This window comes from Phyllostomus discolor, chromosome 5, assembly GCF_004126475.2.
Source record: "Phyllostomus discolor isolate MPI-MPIP mPhyDis1 chromosome 5, mPhyDis1.pri.v3, whole genome shotgun sequence".
Taxonomy (NCBI): domain Eukaryota; kingdom Metazoa; phylum Chordata; class Mammalia; order Chiroptera; family Phyllostomidae; genus Phyllostomus; species Phyllostomus discolor.
The window spans coordinates 68,824,857-68,837,760 of NC_040907.2; positions in this window are offsets into that span (position 1 = coordinate 68,824,857).

Here is a 12,904-nt window from a genome sequence, read left to right on the forward strand (position 1 = left end):
AAACATTTGCTGCCTCAATTCAGGGTGAGGGAGTTTTAGCAAAAAGCAAGCCTGAAAGCAGCCTAGGTACAATGCAGGCCTGGTTCCCCATGGGAAAGCTGATCTGTGGGCCCAGTTCCTGTGTGCCACCTCGCTCCCACCAGTTTTCTGAATCAGGGGCTGGGTTACATTCACCACTGCCATACAGATTGGTTCCCTATAGATCCTGAATGATTTCTTCTAGTTTTTCCCACACTCTAAAACACTAGAGAAGGAAATATGAGTTAACAGGGGTGGGATTACTAGGTAGTAATGAGGAAGCAGAGTTCTGTTCTTTAACTGATCTCTTCCCAACAAAGAGCTTGCCAGGGACCTAAAGAGGTGGCAATCCAAGAAAGCACAAGATTTGGAGTGAGGAAAAAAAAGTGCCAAATAGCATTCTCTCTCTAGTTGCAAATGCATACCTCAATTTCATAAGGTATATGGTAACCAAATAATGACCGGATATGGTAACAAAAATAATTCCAGTTCTCCTGCTCTTGCCTGTACCTGCTCACTAAGTTACTCTCTGGGGCTCCCATGTAAAGCCCCCCTTAACCCACTCCAGCTTCCCAAATACACCAGGGAGTATCCCACATATGTTCATGAATATTACTCACACTCATGCAGTCACTGCAGGAACTGAGGTCTCTCTCTACATGACATCTCTAAGCTTCATTTGAATCTACATTTGGTACAACGCCAGCAATACCATATGTGATCCTGCAAATGTCCTTATGATCTCACCTCCTCCTGGACCCCTACTCATTATGCCACAGGTCCACTGGCCTTTCTGCTCCTTTGACACATCCCACTTGCTTCTGCCTCACAGACACTGCATTTGCTGTTTTCTCTGCCCAGAATGCTCTTTTCCCAAACCATTGCACAGCTGGTTCTCTTTCATCATTCAGCGAGGTTAAACTGCAGAGAGGACTTCCTCATAGTCATTCTCTGTCCCCTTATGCTTTTATTGCTCACTATATCTAAAATCACTTTATTTATTTGCTTATCACCTGACTCCTTCACTAGAATGTAAGCCCCATGAGAACAAAAGTTTTCCTTTTCATTCAGCACTGGATCCTTGGCACTTAGAATGGTGGCAGGCACTCAGAAAATACACATTGACATAGCCAATCTATCCATGCTTCCACAAATGCACAGATGTCTTCATGGGTGAGTGGAGGTATATGACAAAATGGGAAAGAATACCTCATCCTTATTTGTATCATATTGTGTTAGGAGCAAGTTTCTCAACGTCAGTCCTATGGCCATTTTGCAGCAGATAAATTCTTCCTTGTGGGATGTCCTGTGCATTGTAGGATGTTTAGCAGCATCCCTGGCCTCTGCCCACCAGATGTCAGTAACATGCCTCCCTAATTTAAGACTATCAAAAGTGTGTCCAGACTTTGCCAAATGCTTGCTTGGGAGCAAAATCTTCCCTGGTCAATAACCACTTCATTAGAAAGATTCAGAAGCTGGGTAATTTGGGTACCTATGTCTTACAGAGTTTTTGGAGATATAATTTGTTTTTGTTCTTTTAATAATAATGCTGTATATTCTACCCCAAATGCAGTGGCACAGAACTATATACATTCTCTCACTTGTGTGCCTGCAGTTTGGCTGGGAATGGGTCGATCTTGGTGGACTCAGCTAGGTTTGGCTTCAAGCTGCAGATTTGATCCACCTCTCTTCCAAATATCTCTCATTCTCCTTAAATCAGGGCTACCTGAGTCATGTTTACAATGAAAAAAAAAAAAAGATGAACAAAAAGGCAAGCCCAATCATGGTAGCATATTTCAAGCTTCTGTTTATGTTATATTCTCAAGTGTATCATTGACTAAAGCAAGATGTGTGGCCAAGATGGAAGTCAAAGGGCAGGGAGACACCCTCAGACACAGTGGAAGGTGGAGAGGATTGTATATTTATTTGCTGAATGGTAATCCAAAATATTACACAGATCTCTCAGTTTTAACTCACAGTTCTGTTTAGACATATGAGGCCTGTCTAGAAGGTATCCAGCCATATAATATGAAAAATAGAGAAACTTACTGAAGGTTCAAAAAACAAGAACTAGGGTACACAGGACAATGACACCTCAGTCCCCTTCAAAATAGTCATCTTTGGACCTCACACAATTCTCCCAATTGCTATCAGCTGTCTTGTATTTTCCTGAATCTCATCAATGGCTGAAATCTCTTCCCTTTCAAAGGTGATTTTAGTTTTGGAGAAAGCCAGAAGTTGCAGGGCACCAAATCTGGGCCCAGGGGGGCTGAGTCACCTGGGTGATTTGATCGTTTGCCAAAAAACTCTGTATGAGACATGATGTGTAAGTGGGCATGTTGTCATGATGAAGCTGCCAATCACCAGTTGCCCATAGCTGCAGGCTTCTGAATCATCCAAATAGTTTATGCAGAGGAATGTTTAAGCTTAATGCAAAATTTGATGCCACTTATTTCTCTACTTGCTCAGTCATTTTGAATATGACGGCCACACAGTACATGTGCTCACTTAGTGATGTCTATTGCCCCCACTGACTAGTACAGTGAAGTTGTCAATGTTCACACATGTGCATTCCAATCCACTCTCCTTGGCTGTCAGGTTACATCGATGTTGTGCCAATCATTCTTATTATGTTAACAATGGCTGGACTTTTTCTGGATGGACCTTATAAAACCAATAGAGACATATCTGAATGATAGTCACCCTGATATCTTCCTTGGCAATTATGGTTTTCTTAATGGATCCTTCCAGCTTTTTTCTGGACCTCTTGTACCCTGGTTCATGTAGCTGGTAAATAGCAGACCTGGAATTCATGCCTAGTTCTACCTGATTCCAAAGCTTGTGCACTTTAACTCTGTTATGAGTAGAGATTAAGTGAGGAAGAACTTTTAAAATCATGGAATCCACAGAATTTGTTAGCTTCTCAAACTTAATTACTTGAGGTAGGGAAGTGAGTAATGACCCTGAAATTCAGCTATCTAGTAACATTTCTTTTTTTAAAATTATATTTCATTGATTATGCTATTATAGTTGTCCTGACCGCTCCCCACCCCCCCGCCTTTGTCCACCTCCACAGAGCACATACCACTCCCTCAGGCAATACCCCCACCATTGTTCATGTCCATGGGTCATGAGTGTAAGTATTTCCTATACTGTACTTTACATCCCCATGGCTATTCTGTAACTACCTATTTGTTCTTGATCATGGTACTACTCATACCAGATAAGTATCCTATTTGTACTTATTAATCCCTCACCTCTTCACCCACTTCCCCACACCCACATCCCATCTGGCAACCATCAAAACACTCTCTGTATCCATGATTCTGTTTCTGTTCTTCTTGTTTAGTTTTGATTTTTAGAATCAATTGTTGATAGATAATGTGTTTTTTGCCATTATTGTTCATAGTTTTGATCTTATTTTTCTTAAATAAGTCCCTTTAACATTTCATATAATAATGGTTTGGTGATGATGAAGTCCTTTAGTTTTTTCTTGTCTGGGAAGCTCTATCTGCCCTTTGATTCTAAATGATATCTTTGCTGGGTAGAGCAATCTTGGGTGTAGGTCCCTACTTTTTGTGACTTGGAATATTTCTTGACAATCCCTTCTAGCCTGCAGAGTTTCTTTTGAGAAATCAGCTGACGGTTTCATGGGAACTCCCCTGTAGGTAACTAACTGGTGTTCTCTTATTGCTTTTAAGATTCTCTCTTGCCCTGGCTGGCGTAGCTCAGTGGATTGAGCACGGGCTATGAACCAAAGTATCGAAGGTTCGATTCCCAGTCAGGGCACATGCCTGGGTTGCAGGCCACAGCCCCCAGCAACTGCACATTGGTGTTTCTCTCTCTCTCTCTCTTCCTCCCTTCCCTCTCTAAAAAAAAATAATAATAATAAATAAATAAATAAAAAGATTCTCTCTTTATTTTTAACTGTTGGCATTTTAATTATGATGTGTCTTGTCATGGGCTTCTTTGTATCCATCTTGTTTGGGACTCTGCTTCTTGGGCCTACATGTCTATTTACTTCACCAAATTAGGGAATTTTTCTTTCATTATTTTTTCAAATAGATTTCCAATTTCTTGCTCTTTCTCTGGCGCCTCTATGATGCAAATGTTGGACCTCTTGAATTTGTCCTAGAGGCTGCTTATACTATTCTCATTTTTTTGTATTCTTTTTCTTCTTGTTCTGATTGGTTGTATTTTGCTTCCTTATGTTGCAAATCATTCATTTGATTCTCAGCTTCATCCACTCTACTGTTGTTTCCCTGTAAATTTTTCTTTATTTCAATTAGTGTATCCTTCATATCTGATTGAGTCTTTTTTATGCTGTTAAGGTCCTCACTTAGGCTGGCTGGTGTGTCTCAGTGTTGAGTGCTATCTTGCAAATCCAGGTACTCAGTAGGTTTTTGAGCATCATTATAACCAGCACTTTGAACTCTGCACTAATAGATTGCTTATGCCCTTTTTGTTTAGCTGTTTTTCTGGAGTTTTGATCTGTTATTTCATTTGGGCCATGTTTCATTTAGCAGCCTCCCTGTGTTTGTTTCTATGTATTAGAACTGCTTTGACTCAGTATCTTGGTGGTATGGCCTAATGCAGAAGGCATCCTGTAGGGTTCAGTGGCACAGCCTCTCCTATCACCCAAGCTGGCTACCTGAAGTCTGCTCTTCATGTGGGCTGAGTACACCTTCCTCTTGTAGTTGAGCTTTGGTTGCTGTTGGTAGATCAATGGGAGAAATTTACCCAGGCCAGTCAGTTGCATGCACTGGCTGTGACCACTGACCACCAACCTCCACCTTCCATGGAGGATCAGCTGTGCAGGGGCAGGGTGGTGGTGCTCTAATATGGTCTGTAGCTATCCACTGGTTGTGCTGGCTCTGGGTTTTCCTGCGTGGTGCTAGTCAAGATCAGCCCCCATCTGTGTTCTATCTGGGGCCACCCTGCCTTAACTATAAAGCAATCTGAAATGACTGCTACTTGTGCTGGACTTAGAGATTCCCAGGTGAAGCCAAGCTGTGAATCTAGTCTGGCTGCTGCTAGTGATGGGCCAGGGACTCACTGAGGCCAGCTGTTGCTTGTTTGAGAGGATTTAGGGAGCTGTGAAGCCAGGCCAAGACCAACCATTCATAGGGAAAAGCAGCTTAGGTGGGCTGGTAAATTGGGTGGGATGGAGTCTCAGATATGGCACTGGTTTGCCAGCCCTGTGGTTGGAAGGTGTACAAAAAGGACAATGGCCTCTGCTCACCTTGATCTAGACACTTCAATTTCTCCCTGTATGTCACTGCCTTTCAAGCAGCTACCCTGGTGCTGGAGCTCAGAGGGAGTGAGTCTGAGTAGGTGAGTGCATGTGTGGGTTCTTTAAGAACTGCTTGGTGCTCCAGCAGTTTCTTCCCCTGACTCAATCTCTGCTCGTTTTTTTGCAGCCAGTAGTTGTGGGGACGTATCTTCCTGGCACTGGAAACCCTGGGCTGGGGGGCCTGGTGTGGGTCTGGGACTCCTTGCTCCTGAGATATCCCTCCCAAATTTTTATCTGCCACACATGGGTAAGGGATTAGCCCATTCCACTTCTGCACCCCTCCTAACAGTCTGGATGGATGTGGTTTCTTTAATTCCATAATTGCCAGACTTCCACATTCAACTCGATTTCTGATGTTTTTGAGTGATGGTTGTTCTATATTTTAGTTGTAATTTTGATGTGGTTGTGCAAAGAGGTGAGTCATATCTCCCTATGCCACCATCTTGACTGGAAGTCAATTTCAAACCTCTAGTAATATTTCATAGTTATTGAACAACGTATGCATATACAGTGTACTCTGCCAGGTACTATGTATAAGAGGCATAAATAGTGAGTGAAACATTGAAACACTGATACCAAACTTTTGAAATTTTCAGTCTTGAAGGGAAAGTATACATGCACAGAAAGAGAATACAAGTTAGAAATGATAAATATTGGACTCTAAGATACACAAGTTTAGATATTGTGTCTGTTTTTGTATCGTGTCTGGGGCACACTGGCCCCAGTGTGCCCAGACCTATATTTTTGTACACAGTAATTCAGTAAATATTTGCTCATTTGAACCAAGGAAATAAACAGAATGTGACTGGGTTTCAGAAAAAAGAAAGATTTGTTCTAGTTGAAGCATTTAGGGAAGGCTTTGTGGGAGAAGTGGCATTTTACATAGAACTTGAAAGATGCAAATAGTTTGGACAGGAACTGCAGATAGTGAAGGTGGTGGAGGAAAGGCATTCAAGAAAAAAATATCCATAGAAACAAGGCACAAAAGCAAAGAAGAGACTCTCTAGGGCAGGGGTCCCCAGCTCCTGGGCCATGGACCTACCTGTACAAGTCCATGGTCTGTTAGGAACTGGCCACACAGCAGGAGGTGAGTAGCAGGTGAGCAAAACCTCTGTATTCACAGCTGCTCCCCATTGCTCATATTACCGCCTGAGCTCTGCCCTCTGTCAGATCAGTGGCCGCAGTAGACTCTCAAAGCAGTGCAGACCCTACTGTGAACTGCCTGGGCGAGGGGTCCAGGTTGCGTGCTCCTTATGAGAATCTAATGCCTGATGATCTGAGGTGGAGCTGGGGCAGTGATGCTAGTGCTGGGGAGCAGCTGCAAATACAGATTATCATTAGCAGAGAGGTTCAACTGCTCAGAGGCCATAATAAATCCATTGCTTCCAGGCTTGCATCAAAACCCTATCAGTGAGTAGCAAGTGACAGTTAAACTGCATCTGGTGGCAGGCTATAAAACCATCCTCCCACCCCCATTCATGGAAAAATTGTCTTCCATGAAACCAATCCCTGGTGCCAAGAAGGTTGGGGACTGCTGCTCCAGGAACAGCATGTGCTTCCTTGTGGCTGCAGCGTAGGGCACTTGAATACGGTTATGGAATTGGTTGGTGGCAGATCAAGGAAGGCCTTGAATGCCAGGGTAAAGGGTTTATATTTTATTCAGAGGCAAGAGGGAGACAGTGGAGTGACATGAACAGAGGTATACTTCAGGCAGATGAATCTGTCAGCAAAATGTACTGGAGTAAAGAAACTGTGGTAGGAGGTGGAGACTGCAGTTAGAAGGTTAGTGTAACATTCCAGGCAGAAGTAGCAAGGGCCCATGAAGGTCTAACCCAGGGTGACCATGGAGGGAAGGCAATAAATAGATCTGAAAAATGTTAAGAGGAGAAGGCAGTGCCTGCATTTCATTTGATGCAGGGGACCAATGACAGGGGAAAACAAATCAAATATGGTATAAAAAATTTTTAACTTGAGTGACTAGAGAATAGTAGTGCTATTAAAAGAAATCAAGCTCACCAAAAGAAATTCTATTGACTGGTTTGTGAGGGAAAATGCTCTTTGGTTTTGATCATTCTGAGTCTGAAGGCATTGTTAAATATCCAGGTATGAGCGGAGTAGGGGTGGTGAGGGTTGGCAATTCTCCATGAGCATGAAGTGATGGCGGAGGTCTGAGGGTGGTTCCATGGGCCAGTTCTGGGAGTCAGATCCGCAGGGCCCTGTGTGTGTGGCCTCCATGCGGGGCCTCACGGTGCCTATTGCTGCGTCTTGTAGCCAGGGTTTAGTGTTTAGGTAGTGTTGGGGTTGCTATGACAGCAACCCCAACCGTTTTGGAACCGTTTAATTTTGGGGGGTATGTATGTGTGTGTGGGACGCCTCTGAGTGAAAGATACTGCCCTTCAGTGATTTCCGGCTTTCCAGTTCTCTCCTAAGTAGTTTTTATGGTGGAAGGTAGAGGGCAGCAGAGCCCCACATTTCAAAGGAGATCCAGGTCACTACTTCACCAGAACGATTTTGTTGTTTTATTCCTCCCCTGTATCTTTTTGTTAATGAAACCTAATCCCCATTTAAAGCGGGAGAGCGTAATTTGTTTTTTAAGTTGGCTGTCTTTGGGTGCACTGTGAGGATGTAAGCTTTGCTTTAGGGGAGGCTGTCTCCAAGCTGATTATGTCAAACTCTTTTACAGAAAGGAGTTAACTTTCCTGTTGATGGAAAGTGTGGGGTTAGGCTTGCAAGGGGGAGTTTGTAGCCTGAGGGCTAACTCCATTCTGAAGACTGTTTTTTATTTAAAGAAAAAAAAAATTTAGGCCCCTCTTTTAAGATACGTTTGGTATTCCATATAGTTACAGTCGTGGTGAGCATAGCTCTCAGTCCTGGCTGCTGTTGGCTGGGCTTCCTCAAGTCAGGAGAGCTGGCATAAGGGTGGGTAACGAAGCCACATTCACAAATACAACCTGTATTTCTTTGGGTTTTAACCTAACTCACTGCTGCTGTGCCTCCCGTCCTTTCCAGGCTGTTCTTCTACCTCTAGACCTCTGTCTACTGTCTGGGCTGCCCGGGAAGCCTACGGCAGCGGCAGCGTAAGGGCTTGTCATATGTTCCCAGGGAGGGGCCGTGCTGTCTTCCTCTGGGTGATGTCACCACTGGGCGCTGAGCAGTGGGACCTACTGCTGCCCATTAGTGTACCGGTCATGCTGGGCCTGTGCAGAGCATGGGACATGCTTCTCTGTGCTACACTGGCTTTGGTGAGTACGTGGCGGCCATGTCTACCTGCGCGTTACTGTGCCCACAGCACCAGCACGGTGCCTGATGTGGAACGGGTGCTTGATTATTTTTTTGGATTGTTATTGAATAAGCGCCAAAGACTGGTCAGCTCAATGTCTTACAGAATTTTAACTAAGCATTTAAAAAAACACATTTTTTTCCCAGCTCTTTTACTTGTACTTCTTTCCTTTCTCACTGCTCTGTATGTGTCCATGGGGATACACACAAAAGGCAAACTCTCACGGGTCCCAGGAGGAGAGCGGGGCCATCAGCTGTCTAGCTGGGTGCTCAGTGCGGGTGTCTGAGTCGGGCTGCCTGTGGCAGCGGCCCGCGTATGGGTGTCTGATATCTGATACTACTCTGTTCTTTGGTCACATCACACTGTTAGTCCTTCCTTCCTTCCCTCCCTCCCTCCCTCCCTCCCTCTCTCCCTCCCTCCCTCCCTCCTTCCCTCCTTCCTTCCTTCCTTCCCTCCTTCCTTTTTTCTTTCTTCCTTTCTTTCTTTCTTTTCTTTCTTTCATTACTTTTTTTTATTTTATTGTTGTTCAAGTACAGTTGTCTGCATTACCCCCTACTGCCTCCCCCAGCTGTCCCCACCTCCCTCCCTTGATTCCACCCCCTGCTGGTTTCGTCCATATGTCCTTTATAGTTGCTCCTGAAAACCCTTCACCCTTTTGCCCCATTATCCCCTCCCATCTCCCCTCTGCTTACTGTCAGATTGTTCTAAATTTCAATATCTCCATTATATTTTGCTTGCTTGTTTGTATTGTTGATTAGGTTTCACTTAAAGGTGAGATTTCATCCTTCATTGTGCCCTTCCCTTTAAGCCTCCAGGCATTTTTTCGTACTGTTTCCAGCCTTTGGTTGTCCTTCTTCTCTTCTGGCTTGTGAACTTCTCTTTTTCCTCCCTCCCTCCCTCCCCTTTTTGTTTTTTTAATACTTTTTCTTCAATTGTATTTTTTCAATTACCATTTAATCCTCTTATACCCTCCTCCCCCCAGCAATCCCCACACTGCTGTCCATGTCCATGAGTCCTTTTTCATTTTTGCTCAATCCCTCCACCCCCTAACATCCACACCCCACACCTTAGTTGTCATCCTGCTCTCTGTCTCTAGTTCCCTTTTTAGTTCAGTTTAGTGAACTTCTTTTTCCTGCCATACTTTTTCTTTTTCCCTCATAGCATTTGTCACTTTCTATCAAGTTATGTAGTTTATTATGTTGCCTGCTCTCCCACCCTCCTAGCAGGGTGTCAGCTCCATGAGTGCAGGGGTCTTTACTTGTTCACTCATCGATCCCAAGCACCTAGAATACGACCTTGAACATAATAGCTGCCCAGTACATATTTGTTAAATGAGCAAATGGGTCCTTGAAGTTTCAATTCCAATGCCGTGTCGCTGCCTCAGGGAAGCCTTCCATGTCTGACTTTCACTCTCAGTCCTGGATAAAATGTGGTTTCTGCCCTCTATATCACCGTAGCACTTTGTTTATGTTTGTGGTATAGCACATGCCCAACTGTGGCACTTGCTTTATATCTCAATGAAAATGATAATAAAATAATGTAACAGAATATTAAATTGGCAGTTTTGCTTGAGGCACCAAGATGTATGAGTATGAGATTTCAAAGTTAGGTGCCATCCAAAGATAGGCATTTCCATGAATTTCTTGACTTTTAGAAGAAACCCACCGCCACTGTGGATACTGAAGGATCACGAGAGTGGCGATGGGAGGTTGGATAAGGAGGATGTCTTGGGAAAGAGCAGCCCAGTGAGCTCTCCACCCCCAGCAGGAGGAGCCGGGAGGGCGCTCTGCCTTCACCTGCAGTCAGGAGGGGAACCTCAGAGGGACTGTGTGGATGTACCTCTGTGTCTCTGGCAGTTCCGGAGACACATGACTGCTTTCTAAGCCTTGCCTAGAAATTATAAAAGGCAAACCAGCTGGCCAGCAGCTCTGGCAGCAGGGCAAGGGGGCTGCCCCCTAGACTTTGTTGGGGGAAGTGGAGCGTTTTCTCAGAGCGCCTGTGAGCTGAGTGGGAAACAGCGAGGCTGGAGTCCTTTCCAGTCCTTCCCAAGACTGCGCCTGGAGGCTGCCCTCCAGGACAGCCATAGAGAAGAGATGGCCAGCCAGAGAAAAATATTACCTTTGTAGCAGGAAGGGTAGTCCAATATTCCTAAAAATTTTGGGAGGTGGAGAAGGTTTTGAAGAAATTGTTAGACAGAAAGAGTGATTTTTAAACGCCCAAAGCAAAGAAGGCCCCAAATGTAGGAAACTGGCTCCAAAGAGAATTAGTGAAATAAAGAACACCTCTCTGCCCCTCTACCTCTTCTCCATCCCACTTTCGCTGCCCCTGGCAGGGTGAGGAGCCTGCCGACAAGCTGGGGCCAGAGAAGTGCTGAGGGCTGGGGTCACCTTGGGGAAGACAGGGAGGATGAGGCCTTTCTCACTAGAGACTGTCAGCCTCCAGCAAAACCCTCCACAGGAACCACTGAACGCTGAACCAGGTTAGAAGTTGTAATTCTCACATGGGACTGGGCATCCTGATTTCTGAATTAAGACAGTTTTCATGATGTAAAGTGATTTGAGGACTCTTTTCATCACCTAGGAATCTTCAGAAACGTGATAATGTCCAAGACTTAGTCCCAGGCCTTCCCCCTCTGCATGCACTCTAAAGGAACAGTGGAACCCGGTGATTACCGCCCCCGAGTCCTGCTTGTTCACAGCATCGGAGATGATAATTAGCTAATGCTTCTTGTGTGCTCAGTGTTTGCCAGGCACTATGGCTCTATGCTAACTATAATATATTTATCTCAGGATTCTGCCCCACAGCCATATGCTGTAGGAACTCTCATCCTATTTTACATACAGGAAAACTGAAAGTGAAACATGTTAACTCACTTCCCTGAGGTCTACACACACCACTTAGAAGTAGAGTTAACATTTGAACGCTCTGATTATGCTTTATTCTTTACTAGATTCAAGTTTCCTCAGCACGAGGGCTGTGTTCACGCCCATACTCTTCATGCACAGTGTGGGGCCTGACATTTAGTGCTCCACAGAGGTTTTAATTAATGAATGGTGCATAGATGTTGGTAATATTTCATAGTGACACATACAGTATTCAACAAACAGGAAAAAGGAGCTTGGGCTTTGGAGTCAATGGGCCTGGGTTTGAATTCAGGCTCTGCCTTTACATAGCTGTTCTGTCTTTAGGGAAACATTTAACCTGTCCCTGCCTCAGCCTCCTCTACTGTGGAATGAAATAATGATGCCATCACAGTGTTGTGCTGAGGGCTAAAGAAGACAGCAAGTGGATAAAGTGCCTGACTGGGCCTAGCATGCAGCATACAGTGCTTGCCATAGTATGTGGCTCAACAATGTGATAGCATTCGGTTATTGGGGTTTGTGTTGTACTGGACTTCTGAACCAGCAGAGGCAGAGTTTGGTAATGGTAAGCAGGTTGGATCCATCCCTAGGTAAAACTGTGAAGTTCAATGGAAGCCCTTGACCCATCCACATGCCGCCCGATGCCCACGGCTGGCTGGGTGCCTCTTTCAGGTGGCAGCTGTCTAGTGTTTCCATGTGCATGTCCTCCCCTGGAAAGGTGTCATATTGCAGGAGGTCCCTCCACTTGCTCCTAAATTTGCTTATTTGTCATTGTAATTACATAATTTAGTTAACTTATTTAAATGAAGTATGATGGAAAAGATTAGAGTACTTTTACAGTTATTCACCTGTCTTTGCTTTTCCATCTAATTAGTGGGGCAGTTTCCTCTTCATGCTTTCTTCTTTCCTTTTTTTTTTTTTTTTTTAAAGGAGAAAGAGCTGACTCAACACATTCATACTCAGACATGAATGACTGCTACCCTTCTTAGGGTCTGTTGCATTTTAATAGGAGTTTAATTGTCTAGCTAAAGGAAGACAGCTGTAATTGTGGAAGTTGGGTACCAAGGGCAGGGTGACTATTTCGCCGTGTCTAAAACCATGTCAAAAGTTCTTTTTGATTCCTACTCTACATACTCAGAAATAGGGTGCTGTCTCTGTTACAGCTGTACGTTATATTTACACGCCCATTCATGCCTGGGCCAGAGTAATGTAGGCTCATTTTCTGATTGACATTTGTCTTATTTCATTGAGAGTGGTTCAGTATACATTATAAATAAATTGAAAGCAGAACTTATGGTATACCTTCTCCAACCCACAGAATATGCTCCCAGCTTTTATCCTTTTGTGGCAAACTCGAGACCAGAGCTACTTAGTCTATCTACTGCCTTGTGCATTCCCCTAGGGCAAAGCGCCTTTCATTTCTCTTTCACACACTGCCTTGGTAAGTGCTTA